This window comes from Patella vulgata, chromosome 2 (assembly GCF_932274485.2).
Source record: "Patella vulgata chromosome 2, xgPatVulg1.2, whole genome shotgun sequence".
NCBI lineage: Eukaryota > Metazoa > Mollusca > Gastropoda > Patellidae > Patella > Patella vulgata.
In genome coordinates this window covers 57,834,013-57,849,366 of record NC_065880.2, presented here as the reverse complement: position 1 = coordinate 57,849,366, position 15,354 = coordinate 57,834,013, and the positions used below count along the sequence as shown (strand labels likewise).

Here is a 15,354-nt window from a genome sequence, read left to right as displayed (position 1 = left end):
AATCAGCAAATGGACTGTTCACTGTGTACAAAATACACGACAAACAGTGGTAACAGGTGTCTGGAAGAGTAAGCTTACCCTGCCTGGCGCCACACCCACCTTAGCTGCATCCAAACCATAAGACGAAATCTCGGTAAAATAGCGTGATTGGCCAATGGACTATCCGTATACAAAATGCATGTGATGAACTGTGTTAACGATGTAGTAGGCATAATCAGGGAGATAGTATACGAGTAAATTAAATTGATCTAGAATAATAGCCGAAAGAGACACGTTATATTTACCAATTGAGTCAATATGACGGCCATAAACTTTTTAAAGGTTTTTGTAAGTTTAGTGGGCAAGTATCCCTGTAGTTAAAGCTTACATGACAAATGCCTTGATCTACTTAAAAAATCAGAATAAAAGGAACAAGCTCTCGCATAATGAATTAGCCGAGACACAAACACTCCATAAGCTGGTGATATTGGAATGTTACTACTAATGAATGGAAAGTTAAGAATCAGAAAGTCAAAGTCATCAAGTTTATCGTACAATTTAATACTCAATTTATGGCAATTGTCAAATTCGAGACGCAGATCCAAGTAGGAAGCGTAATTGTCACTGTCAGTAGTGTTTTTAATTTCGAGCTCATCAGGATATATGAATTCTACAGGTACATAATCACTAAATTTGGGATTATTCAGTGATAGAACATCATCAATATATCGATAAGTGAAATTAAAATGTCTGACTAATCGTTTATTTGTTTTTACGAGTGCCTGTATATAATCGGCTTCGTAAGAATATAGAAATAAATCAGCAAGCAAAGGTGCACAGTTGGTGCCCATGGGGATACCTACCACTTGCTGATATATTTCCCCTCCAAATTCAACAAAGATATTATCAATTAAAAAAATCCAATTATCTTGTTGGCAGTAAATTTATTTTTGGAATCACTATGGTTCTTAACAAAATATGTGGAATTGTAATTAACAAATAAATATTGATATCTAACAGTTCCTGATTTAGATGAAAAGACACTGTGAATAATGTCTTTTAACTGAGCTTTTAATTTACTATGGGGAATTTTTGTGTACAAAGTAGAAAAGTCAAACGTTTGTATAGAGGAGACTGAAGCAAGTGATCTTGATTGCAAACCATCAAGTAATTCTTTGGAATTTTTTAATATCCACATTTGATTAATACCACTACAAGAGTATATTTTGTCACAGTATGTTTGGAAACCCACTTTAACTGTCATTAGTATAGATGTCAATACTTTTGAAAGTGGTTTTGTGGAACAACGGGATGAACCTGCTATAAAACGTTGTGTGTGGTGATTTTTATGAAGTTTAGGTATCCTATAGAACAAAGGCAGATCTGTATAGGTATCTCCACATGGAGTACCAAATGAAGTGAGTACAAATCTGTGATTGGATATAATTTCATCCTTACCAAGAGTAGGGCGTATATATGTAGCAATGTCGATTGATTTCCCGAAACTAAGTTCTTTGAACAGACAGTAATAATAATATTGTTTACATATATAAACACTATGTTATTGGACGCTTTGTCAGCCGGAACAATGACATACTTGTCATGTACACTGATTGCAAGGTAGCCGACGCTGGCTCGCTAGCCTGGAGATCGGGTGTTCGATCCCTGCATTGGCCGAGAAAGTTCATCCAGATTTTCCAGAGTGGTTTCCCCTTGTCAGTGATGCAGGATGGAGGGCCTGACAAGGACAGCTGTCTAGTCGTTTGGATGGGACGAAAAACCGAGGTCCCGTGTACATATTGGCGTGCACGTAAATGATCCCTTGGCAGTTGGAATTCGATATAAGAGTAGGCCGTAGCGGCGCTGCCCGAGCAAAATAGGGTGAATGAAATCAGAACTCTCACGCCAATTAAGAAAGGAACCACATCCCAGGCAAAGAAAATCCAGCAGACCTCCCCTCTAGAGGAGTAGTTTTGTCTGAACTCCATAGCAGTAACCTGTGGAAGGAAGGGCCCGTATGGTTAAGCGAGCCTCAAGTTCAACCTGGTCCAGTATGTTTGGATGAACCCACAGAAGAATGTCTAGCTGAAATGAAACAAGATGACTAGTCATCAACATCCCGCGCCCTTGCACTTGTTTGGAAGAAATAAGGAAAAATAACTTGTTTATGCTATTGGTAATCAATATAAAAATGTATCAGATTTCGCAAACAGTGTCACTGGTCCTAATATTGTGGCCCTGTTTAGTAGATATTGCTCTCTATTTCTGAAAACAAATGACTGATTGATATTTACTAGAAGATTTGAGATAATTTATGACATTAAGCTCTGGTTTTAAAAATTAGAAAATAGAGATATTTTGCAAGTGGAGGGAACTGGAGCTTTAGACAAATCTCATATTCCGACACATGCAATATCAATTCACAGAATTTCATACTCTGATCACAGTAGCTCGGCAAGGCAGGGTCGCTACTCCCTGTAAGGTTTGCACAACAACCTTTGCCTACCTCAATTAGCTGCTGTATGTTAAACAATAAACTTGTACATCAGTTAACCAGCGGCTGCCAGGCAGGATACGCCCACATTTTCGAGAGATGGATAGAGAACAAGCTAAAAAGAAAGTGATCTTCGGGTTATAAACTTACATTTCAAGTTTCAACAAAATCGGATAAACATTGCGACCTCTATTGGGTCCACAACCTTGATATACCATATTTTTACACTATTTGAGAATGAAGGGCGGCCATTTTGTCTGTCAGTTCTGGGCCGATTCTCACGAAATTCGGATATAAATTATGACCTCTATAGGGTCCACAAGCTAAAAACGCAATTTTTCGTGCTATCAGGGGCCATAATTCAGGAAGTTACAGTCCAATATGCGTGAATATCAAGACGAACCGAGATCTTTGGGTTATAAACTTACATTTTAAGTTTCAACAAAATCGGATAAAAATTGTGACCTCTACAGGGTCCACAACCTTGATATACCATATTTTTACGCTATTTGAGAACGAAGGGCGGCCATTTTGTCTGTCAGCCGTCTTTAGGGTGTAACGGTGATATAATAATACGTTTTTTTAAATCGGATAAAAATTATGACCTCTATAGGGTCCACAAGCTAAAAACGTGATTTTTCGTACAATCAAGGGCCATAATTCAGGAAGTTACGGTCCGATATGCGCGAATATCGAAAGGAACCGAGATCTTTGTTTTATAAATTTACATTTCAAGTTTCAACAAAATCGGCTAAAAATTGTGACCTCTATAGGGTCCACAAGCTAAAAACGTGATTTTTCGTACAAACAGGGGCCATAATCCATGAAGTATTGATCCGATACATGCCAATATCGAAAGCAGCTGAGATCGTTTGGGGATAAACCTATATTTAAAGTTTCGTCAAAATCAGATAAGAATTGTGACCTGTAGAGAGTCCACAAATAATTGTGGACGGACGGACGTCCGGACGGACAGGGGCGACGACAATATACGTCCACATGAAAATGTGGGCGTATAATAAAATACTATAATAGGTTAATGTTTGTACAAAGTTTCAAAAAGATTTCTTGAACAGATAATAAAATATGCTCCAGAAACAAAATCAGGACGGAAGGCTGGATTTCAGAAAATAAAATAATGGGTAAAATTATTTTAAAGGTATCTTGAACAGTCAAATGTGTTTCCATGGAAACACATAAAATGATCAAATCTGAGAAATTCAAAATAAGTGCCATGTTCAGAAAATAAAATAATGGGTAAAATTATTTTAAAGGTATCTTGAACAGTCAAATGTGTTTCCATGGAAACACATAAAATGATCAAATCTGAGAAATTCAAAATAAGTGCCATGAAGATATCTTGAACGATTTATGAGATATGCTCCAGAAACAAAATTGTACACCAAAAACTAAGTAAAATTTGTTTCCATGGAAACACAAAAAATATAAATCTCAGAAATTCCTAAATAGCAAAAGGCACAACTACTGTAATAGGTTGATGTGTGTGCAAAGTTTCAAAAAGATATCTTGAACGGTTTATGAGATATGCTCCGGAAACAAAATTATACACCAAAAACTAAGTCAAATTTGTTTCCATGAAAACACAAAAAATACAAATCCCAGAAATTCCTAAATAGCAAAAGGCACAACTACTGTAATACGTTGATGTGTGTGCAAAGTTTCAGAAAGATATCTTGAACGGTTTATGAGATATGCTTCGGAAACAAAATTGTACACCAAAAACTAAGTCATTTTTGTTTCCATGGAAACACAAAAAAATAGAAATCCCAGAAATTCCTAAATAGCAAAAGGCACAACTACTGTAATAGGTTGATATCACTCGGCAAACCTCAACAGATTCCAGTACCCTACATCTAATCTCGGCTTATGACAAAGTCCGCCATTAGAACTACTTTCAAGTTCCCGGATTACAAGGACAAATTTGCACTGAAAATTCTACACACTCTTCGAACGACGCAATTTTTGAGAACTTCTTTCTAAACGCGGGCAAGTTTCCCTTATAGGTAAACCGGTGCCGCATCGCAAATGTATAGGCGTAGGTACATATCACTTACTGTCACACAGAAGAGGCTAGATGTAGGCTACCGGAATCTGCCGAGGTTTGCCGAGTGAGGTTGATATGTGTGCAAAGTTTCAGAAAGATATCTTGAACGGTTTATGAGATATGCGTCATCCATTGCCAATGTTATTGATGTAACACGGTATAGTTCCTTCACCAAACTCTTCCGAGTAACTGTCTGGGTATTCAGATTTTTCAACTACCAAATCTTCATCGGCCATGATAACCACAGAAGAGATCACCAAATCAGAAATTATTTGGATAAGAGAATCACAGAATGGAATAACTACTCATAAGAATTACGAGCCCTGGAAGAAACAGTTTGGCATCTATCAGGATGAAGATCAACTTTTACGATGTCAGGAAAGAATAGCCAACACCAAAATTCCAGAGTCAACTAAGCATCCAGTTTTACTTAATAAGGATCACCCACTAACCAAGCTCATAGTCCAACAAGCCCACATCCCAGTGCGCCACGAGGGAGTAAAGTCAACCGTAACTGAGTTAAGATCCAGATATTGGCTGATTAAAGGACGTCAGTACGTTCGTACAACAGTCACTCAATGTAAAATCTGTCGCAGATTTGATAGGAAGCCCTTCAAGCCTATGATACAACCACCATTTCCAGAATTTTGAGTTCAGCGGTCCCATCCATTTACTCATGTCGGATTAGATTTCGCCGGGCCTTTACTCATCAAAACCAATCACCAAGCTTCATCGCTAAGACATAGATATGTTTATACACTTGTTGTGTTACTAGGGCAGTGCACCTAGAACTTGTTCCAGATTTAACAACACCAACTTTCCTCCGATGTTTCCAACGTTTTACCTCGAGACGTGGAGTACCACAACACTTATTATCGGATAATGCCAAAGCTCACATACGAAGAGCTCACAACAGTATTGTATGAAGTCGAAGCTTCACTTACCTGCAGGCCACTTACTTATGTATCAAATGAAGATTTTGATGAACCACTTACCCCGTCTCACCTCATAACTGGTCATCATATTATGAATCTACCAGATTTCCACTACCAAGATATCAATAATGAAGATTTCACACTAACCCACGAAGGCACGACCAAGAGATTGGCTTATTTGTCCAATCTACTCCAACATTTTTGGAATAGGTGGAGTCGTGAATACTTAATGGAACTAAGAGCATCACACACCAATGCAGGAGATATACAACAAACCGTTAAGCCAGGAGATGTTGTGTTAGTGTCTAATGAGAACTTACCTAGGGGTCAATGGAAGTTAGGTCGATTGGTGATTCTGCTACCAAGTCGAGATAACGTAATGCGAGGCGCAGTCATTCGAACAACTACCAATTCCGGAAAACCAGTAACCCCCAATCGGCCATTTCAACTTTTATTCCCACTAGAACTATCAAACTCTGGCTGTCAAACTGAGATGAGTTAACCCAGGAGCAACAACCAGAATCACCAACTACATGTACATCTTCCAACGATAATTTAACCAAACTTATCAATCTATTGAAAGATCCAACAACCAAGCTGTTCCTCCTAAACGAAAGGCAGTGGTAGTAGCAGACGATAGAAGACAGTTGTGGTTACCAGACCTAGTGTAGTGTAGAGACTTAAAATGTTTTAAAATGTCAAATTTTATGATTACTTTTTATGGACAGTAACTAGTGAACCAGTGACATTCTTATTTCTAAGTTTTCATTTGATTGAGTATAGAAGCGGTAACTGTGATGCCCATCGTGTCATGTAGTCACATTCTCCTCCGATCATCAGGGGGGAGTGTCGGTGAGTTAGATATTATTATTGTATTTTTTATTGTTTGTTTTCGGTCGTCTCCGGTTGCTGTCGGTACTGTTGCTCTCTAGCATTTGAAAAATCAATCTTGCCCCATAGTTATTGTCGCGAATGTCACAATTAAAGTGTTGTTGTAAGGTGTCAGCCAGTAAATACAGTCCTAAAAATCCACGTGTTGTTTTCCAAATGAACCATCCATCCATGACTTTGAGTCGCCAATATAAAGGAAATATCCTACAATTATAACCAAAGTTATCGTGCCCAAAGCATCAATCAATCAGATTGCTTATCTCTGCTTACCGTAAGCAATGTTTACCATCGAACTCTATCAAGGCACCAAGTTTGAACATTCTACCTCAATTAGAAGGAGAGTTATTGTGTTCCAAAGTCTCGACCAATCAAATTGCTTATCGCTCTGCTTACCCTGAGCAGTAAATGCTCATTATCGAACTTAGTCAAGGTATTGACGTGATAAACCTATACACCAAGTGGCAACACTCTCAATGTGACGTGTCACAAAGCATCATTCACCCAATCAAATTTCTTATCTCTGCTTACCCTAAGCAGAAAATGCTCATTATAGAACTTAGAAATAGTATTGATGTAATAAAACTATACACCAAATTTCATCACTCTTACGTAATTAGAACTAATGTCATCGTGTCCCAAAGCACCAACCAATCAAATTACTTATCTCTGCTTACACTAAGCAGAAAATGCTCATCTTCGAACTCCATCAAGGTATGACCAGGCAGTAATTAACACAGCCATTCACCCAATATTAAGATAATAGACTTCACCATAATGGGCACCCAAGATGGATTACAGTATCTAAAGTAAATTAACAATCGTCAGCTATGACAGAGATAATAGACAATAGTAGTAATGAGATTATCCATCTATAAACATTACATAATCAAGGCCCAAATAGTAAATGAATGAATGGATATTACTTAAATACTACCCTTTATAACAGCTATAAAATATTATTAAAGATACATTATTGGAGATTTTAATAGAGAGTTGGCCATTCTTGCTATAACAGTTCAAAAATAGATGATGAAAGAAGAATATATTGAAAATTTCAGTCAAATTACTTTATTCTGAACAAAGTTATCACCATTGTAATTTTTGACCAGAAATAGGAGTCAACTCTATCTTCACCGTCTCCGAGAATGGCCGATCGTTTGATTGAGACGTTAACTCCACCTACATAATCTAGATTATCATGTAACGTTTTCAATGGCTGTGGTACCGTTAGCCTATTCGGTTTGAGACGGGGGGTTGCAATTCAATTTGTATCACATTTATTTTTACTACAAAGTAAAAATAAGACTTTTAATATATAGATAAGAAGCGAAAGTTTGAAAGGAATGGACCAAATCAATGAGGCAGCATTGTACATAATTATAGCCGACTTCATGTTATCCTGTGTGTACTCTGGTAGGCCTACGTGACTCCCGAAGCAGACAAATAGGAAACAGTGATCCAATGGGGCTGCAATTCAACTGGGGTAATGTTACATGTAGCTGCGATGTTTATCAATTTCCATAATTTTTCTGTAAACGCAAGTGACAACAGAGCGTATAATTACAATAACGACACCCAAACTCTCATTTTAACTACAATTAAAAATAATATCAAGGCCGTATATCAAACTTTCAATCAAATTGACTGACATGCGGCCTCGCTCAACAGCGGCCTCGCTTCATACGCTCTATCATTTCGCCTCGATCATCACTGTCTTTTATGGATAATTTCCGGGAGTATGACGTCAACGTAACATTTAATCTCCGCTTATGACGCCATTTAAAAATTTAATCAAATCAATCAATGAAATCATGTTTTAAATCCAAGCCATCTGTGGGTCTACAGAGTTGATTTTGGGCTTGTGTAAATAAAGAACTAATTTATAATTTCTATGACATCTGAAGCCTAAATAAAGACTTAAAATATGTTGATTTAGCTCTTGCATAATGCATGTTTAAGTTTAAATATATATAATTACTATTTATTGTTTGTTACCAAGTAACCTCTAGTATTTAGAGGAAGATTGTAGATTGTGAGTAGTCGACCACAGGCAGGCAGCAGGACAGACTGAAGGGCAGGTCTGATAAATTATTTCTTAGACGCAGTTCCTTATTAAGTTGCCTTGCCCGTGGGTCATTATTGTATATTATTGTTTAAAGCTATGTTCCCAGAAAAGTATTTATCGGGAGGTTATTTCCAATAAAAGTATGGCAATTTTTGTATATATGGAAAGTAGAAATACCGGATTCCCTGAAAAACACTCATGGAACGCATACAGGACAAAAATGTACGGGTTTCCCTAATCAACAGCCCGACGATTAGGAGTGTCTGCATGCGTGACATCGAAGGTTGCATGCAGAGATTAAGCGCTTGATGTACATGTTGATAAACTTTATGAAGAACGTACAACACTTTCTGTGATAAAAATCATGGAAAAAGACGCGGGCAGTGGATAATCCGAGAATTTAATTAGGCTTCGATATTTGTAATAAATAGCCAGCGATAAAGGCAACATCGTCTTTTGTATGCAATGAATTCTCCTCCAACATCGCACCCGTTGAGTCACGTGAAACAAACATGACCTCTTTTGATCAAGTTTTTATAGCCGGGTATTCCCTGACAATTACAATGTTTTGAGAAGGATTTGAAGCAAAATTATGATAAATTAATTAGTTTGAATATGTTTTTAGTCCAAATATATCATCAAATCACCCAGTTTGTACCCGGGAATGTATCTTTAAGTATTGTTACAGAATATAAGATTATACCAAGTGTTGAATTATTGTATGTTCAATCTTACACCCTCACTAGGTTGAACATACAACCCATCGTCGAAGGTTGGACAATAAGCAAGGCCATTAAACCCCGGATGATAAAGGCATTAACCTAATAAACACCTGCACCAAGTTTGAACGTTCTACATGTAGCTCAATTAGAAGGAGAGTTATTGTGTTCAAAAGTCTCGGCCAATCAAATTGCATATTGCTCTGCAGAAAATACTCATTATCGAACTTAGTCAAGGTATTGATGTAATGAAACTACACAGCAAGTTTCATCACTCTAACTTAATTAGAACTAAAGTTATCGAGTCACAAAGCAGCAACCAATCAAATTGCTTATCTCTGCTTACCCTAAGCAGAAAATGCTCATCTTCGAACTCCATCAAGGCAATGACCTAATAAACATCTACACCAAGTTTGAACATTCTAGCTCAATTAGAAGGACAGTTACTGTGTCCCAAAATGTGTGACGGACAGACAGATGAACCAATTTCAATAGTCCCCTGCCTTCTTCGAAAAGTGGGGTACAAAAATTTGACTTGAAAATAGTGATCAATTATTATGAATTTGAGTCAGATGTGGCAAGAAATGATTCCTTTTGGTGAAAAAAGAAGAATCATGATGAAAAATAGAAGGTAAGGATTCCAAATTAGTCTTAGGACAGAGGTGGGGGTAGCTACAAGAATTTAGCTAAAGATAGGTTGCCAGGCAACGAAACATACGCCCACAGCAGCTAAATCGTCCGGGCAGTCAACAAGAGTTGTCACATATTTTTACTTTTTTCGGTAATGAAACATTTATAATACACTAAAATCTGATTAAGAGCAACAACTCAGAAAACCATTAGAATTTGTTTGGTTTTTATAAAGTTCTGCCCTATGCTAATGTTTTGTATACAAAACTTTTAATATCATGGATTTAGCTGTTCCAAGTCATAAAAATTCATTGAAATTCAGTATACCTATTCGTCTCAAGATCTTAAACTCTGTATCATTCTGAAGTCAATCGGATGATAACTTTAGCCTTTAGAGCGTCACAAGATTTTGCCAAGTGATCTTTGGCAGTAATTATCGGAAATCATTGAAAATCAATAGGATTCTTCGGCTCATGACTTTAAACACTGTGTATAAATTTAAGGTCAATCGGATATTAACTTTGGCCTCTAGAGCGTCCACAAGATTTTTTGAATCAAGGACCATAACTCTGGCAGTAATTACAGGAAATTGCTGAAAATCAATAGGCTTCTTCTTCTCATGACATTAAAAACGAACCAAGAACGAATGAAGAGAGATTACGATCTACACTCAAATGTTAGAAAATATGAAGTAGCTGATGCCTTTTACATTTTAGATACCGCTACTAAAAAGGGTAAAAGTAAGAAGTTGTCTCCATCTTGGAAAGGGCCGGGAATTATTACCCAAGTAATCACCCCATATCTTTTTAAAGTTAAAACCCGTAAAAATGAGTCAGTTTTGAATCATGACCGAATTAAGCTTTGTCAAGACCGGGAGTTGCCAAATTGGATTCTTAATTTCCGTCGCCGACCGGATTCCAATGCTTCACTCCCGACTGTTACGGGGAATGCAGAAGTTTATTGCATTTGTAGAAAAACGGATAATGGCACACCAATGATTTGTTGCGACCAATGTGACGACTGGTTTCATTATCATTGCGTTAATTTAGCCTTGGATTCCGATTGGGATAATAAAGAATATATTTGTCCCAACTGTTCCGAATAATTATTTCATTCCGGTGTTGAGGCGGAGCAGGGAAAGGGGGTAGTAGTAATAAACTAATTTATGTTACTGTCTTTACCGATTTTTTTAACGGTAAGGGCAGTGTTTGTTTGTTTTATTTGTTTCAGATACAATTATGGATAACAGCTTTGGACATACGCACTGGCCATTATCAGCCCCGTACCGTCACAGGGGTAGAGGGTATGGGACTCCGCCTAGGGTCCAAACAGTACTCAGGGGGGTAGCTGATCCCAGTATACGTAGGGGTGTGTTATGGCAAGGTGTATACCGCATTGCAGTGGGGATTTTTCCCATGTGCCAACTTTTGTCCCAACTAGTTCCACCTTGGGGAACTCTTCGGAAAATTTGCCTCCTGTATCATCTGTGGTAACCAGACCAGTTCCTGCCCTTTCGGGACCTGCTTTTCAGGCCACCAGACGCAGTTTACAAGGAAGAAATCAGTCTTGCCCTTTAATAGGCTGTCCAGTTATAAGTAGAAAAATAAAGTTTCATTGATTTGAGTACCATATGTCTCGGTAATATGACCCAGGAGACAAACAACAGTCCTGATAATATTGACAGACAATCACAGGCTCTTAAGGCATTATGCCGGATGGTGGGAGGTAGAACCCCAGAACAAATGGTTGAGTCCTTTAATTTAGGAGGTTGGCTCCCATAGGACAGCCAAATCAGGGCTGTACATAGACCTGTCTTGGAAGCGGTATGCAGAAAGAATGGTTAGCCCATCTCAGTACAATTCAAACTAAACCCAATCAATTTTCCAGCCTGTCTCCTTTATTGGCGATGCATTATGATCTGCCTGAATCATCTTAATCTAAACCAACAGGCAGAATTTGTTAATTTTTTGAGAGTTCCGGCTGCACCCCTCGACTTTAATCAAACAACCGTCGAAAACCGGGACGAGGAATTGGCCCTCAATTCCGCCATGGAAGAGTAAGAGGTCGATATGGACGAGGAAATAAATTTATTTTAGTTAAAAATAATATTGATATTACTGTAGTGAATGGGTGTGAATGTTACGGTGTAAATAATATACCGCTATCAGTGTGTGGTTGTGTGTGAATGAATGTTTATATTATATGTATATATTCACCTGTATATATATTCATTATTTTTTCGGTTTTCTTCTTTTATTAATGCACAACTGTTGCAGGTGAAATAGATAATGTCCCACCTTACAGAGAAACAGGGTGGTGTGTTGTGAATTTACTAGGCTCCGGTGAAAGAATCAACTAGGACCCGTCTGGATAATCAGGGTTATCCAGTTTCTATGTTCTATGTATTAAACCATTCTCTACACAAGTCTCGCTCTATCCAATGTGGACTGCAAGGAAAGATAAATCTGTTTGGGAGATGGTACCAAATCAAGTTCCTGTATCCCTTACGCCAGAGGTATAAAACCGGTCACCGATAGATATTTGGTCTATACAGTTTTCCCTAGATGTTTACAAGGTAATTACTTAGTTAGTTTATGCGGACATAAATATACACTCGACACTACAATATTTTCATTGTGAATAAAATTTGGTAGACTGGCCATCAGTGGTTTCTATATAAATCTTCTATGTACTGCCTTTAGTTAATATTTTTCGTCGCCCAAGCTCAAACGATATCGGTTTGTTTTCATTGCAACACGTGGTTGTCAAACTCTCTGTTAAACACCCCCACAACAGCTTCATTGGTTTCGCCCAACACATGACGAAAGCCACGTTTTCTTCCACTTAGTAGAAAATATAAGTAAACACGTCAAATTTTTCAAGAGAGATCTTTTTTTATTCGTTGGGATAGTTAATTGTGAAATGGATTTTATTTAAAGTAGCTAAGTCCGTAACTCAATATCATCCAAAATCTTCCACATTGAAAACACGAATTTTTTGGCAATTTAAATCAGCATTGGTGTTGTGATCTTACCTGGAAAAGATTGGCTTCTGATATCCAATATTTAAGACAAAATAAACATTTTACCATTGGTACACGAATCGTGTACCATAATGCGTTTCAGCGCCATTTGTAACAAGGTGCTCAAAGAATGAGATTAGACTTATTTCACAAGTCATGTCAAACGGTGATATCATATTCTTATTTGGGGAGGATGCGCAATAAATAATATCGGTGTTGACTGGAATAACCAGACGCTAGAAACTGACTTGCGGTTGAGACTTCTGGCGTATTTCGCCGAACATAACTGATGACAATTCACAGTAAAACGGACACGATTGAATGTAAAACAGTATATATTAATTCATATTACATTATTATGTGTGTTGCGACTCATTTGTGCCAATTTCTAGGTCCAAAATATTAGCGATTTAGCTCCTTTAACCCGAGCTGATTTCAAACACACAGGTAAGTTTATAATAACCAAAGTTAAATAGTTTGTTCATAATTGAAGAAATCCGTTTGTAAAATAGGAAGGTTCAGACAGTAATAGTAATGAGTAAGTACTAAGTAGTTTGTTCATAATCGAAGAAATCCGTTGCAAATTTACGATGGTTCGAACAGTAGACATAAATTTTATGTCTAACTTTCTCAAAACAAGAATCACGCGGGTATAAAAGTAGTACATGTATTAATAACTAAAAATGTCATTATGAATATGATTACATTTTATTTATATCGGAATATCGGGTTTTGTCTATTGACGTTATGACAAAGCAGCGGAAGTGTTTACTTGCAAGAATTTGCTCACCATATCAATTTGCGCAACGACATAACCTTGTAATTAATATTTACACCTTGTACCTTGAAAACTGCAGCCTTGCTAAATAAAGTCACAACATTTTATCTTTTACAGTTTGGAAAATTCCAACTACCTGCTTCAAAGTTTACACTTTTATCGCCTACCTTTATTTATTCCGATCAAGTCCAATAGGTAAATTCTTACTCACTCGTGTCAAAAATGAAGAATCCAATCAAGGGAGGTAATTCTTGTATGGAATAGCACCACAGTTCTTTAACATAAACTTCCAAGTTAAAGTAGCCAAGTCTCTAACTCAATATCATCCAAAGTCTTCGACATTGAAAACAAAAATTATTTGTCAATTTAAATCAACATTGATGTTGGGATCTTACCGGGAAAAGATGGGCTTCTGATATCCAATATTTAAGACATAATAAATATTTTACCATTGGTACACGAATCGTGTACCATAATGCGTTTCAGTGTCATTTGTGACAAGGGACTCGAAGAGTCGAAAAACGAGCCTAGACATATTCCACAAGTCATATCAAACAGTGACCCTATATTCTTATCTGGAGATTGAGACTTCTGGCATATTTTGCCTAATATAACTGATTAGAAATTAGAGTAAAAACGGAAACAATTGATTGTAAATCGGTTTATATACATTCACATTACGTTATTATATGCGTTGCGACCCATTTGTGCCAATTTCTAGGTCCTAAATATTAGCGATTTAGCTCCTTTGATTTAGAATATTTATTTGCTCAAGACTCTATTTCTAACATTCTGTGCATTCAAATATTTTTTACCCACAAAGAGTTAAACATGTAACAAACACCTTGATTGGGCTGATCATCTACATCTAAATATACATGTAGTAGAAATCTAAATTCAACTGCTTTCCAACCATTTGAAACTGTAGCCCTATTCTCTATTGCCAAGCAAATTCATAATTTTGCATTCACTTCATTCTATGAAATATTCAATAACTGTCAACATAGTAATTTACCCAAGCCACTGGGAAAGTTTCATTTTGGTTCCATGAGCTTTAAAAAAAATGATTCTACTAGATTTTATATGGAATACTGCTAGATTTAGTATGGAATAGAATTGAAATGTTAATAAATTTGTTTGAAACAATGGGTTCAAAATTGCAAGTTATATAAATATCATTATGTCTTGTGTGTTTCTTAATTGTTATTTGTGGCACAGTCCCCCTGCATACACAAATGGTTTGACAAAGACTGTAACAGACTACGTAGGGACATGTTTAGAGGCCTAACACAATTTTAACAATAGCCCACAGAATAATTACTTAAGAGAAATCTATTATATAATCTTCAAAAAAAGTAGGGGATATTCAGAAACAATACAAAACTGCGGAAATGCAGTGTTGTTTTCATTAGAGGTAACAAGTGTTTGTTAATAACAGGCCAATTGCCTACACATGAACATAAACAGTTCATATGGGCGGCTTATTTGACGGCCCCATTTCACTCGCAAAGAGATACACTGTCAAAAGTGAAAATGGACGTTTTTGATTTTTGTCTTAATGAGTAATTGCTATACCAAACCTGACATTCAGCAGTTCGTCGTGGCATGCTCCTAATCAACCGTCCAATCACGATTTCAGGCAATTTGACCCACTCTTCTTGCAGTGTTGTCTGTTGACGTTGACGTCGACGAACACGTATCCAGATCAAGTTAAATGTAACACACTAAAGCGAAGATACGCTAAACAATAAATCTTATGCAAGAACCTGGTAAATT

The 15,354-nt window shown here is 37.0% G+C and overlaps 1 protein-coding gene across 7 annotated transcripts in view; it reads right to left on the bottom strand.

Moving 5' to 3' along the window:
• The window catches only part of LOC126811200 (rho GTPase-activating protein 8), a 221,553-nt gene extending 207,749 nt beyond the window's left edge, over positions 1 to 13,804 (bottom strand). For 3 of the 7 annotated variants that reach the window (XM_050536767.2, XM_056098899.1, XM_056098900.1), the window contains exon 1: positions 13,591 to 13,693. The gene's annotated coding sequence lies outside the window, so the exon portion shown is untranslated. Of the gene's footprint in view, positions 1 to 13,590 lie in introns of all 7 variants that reach the window. The other 4 variants (XM_050536765.2, XM_050536766.2, XM_056098902.1 and 1 more) reach the window with 4 other exon arrangements.
• Between the last annotated feature and the right edge of the window lie 1,550 nt (positions 13,805 to 15,354).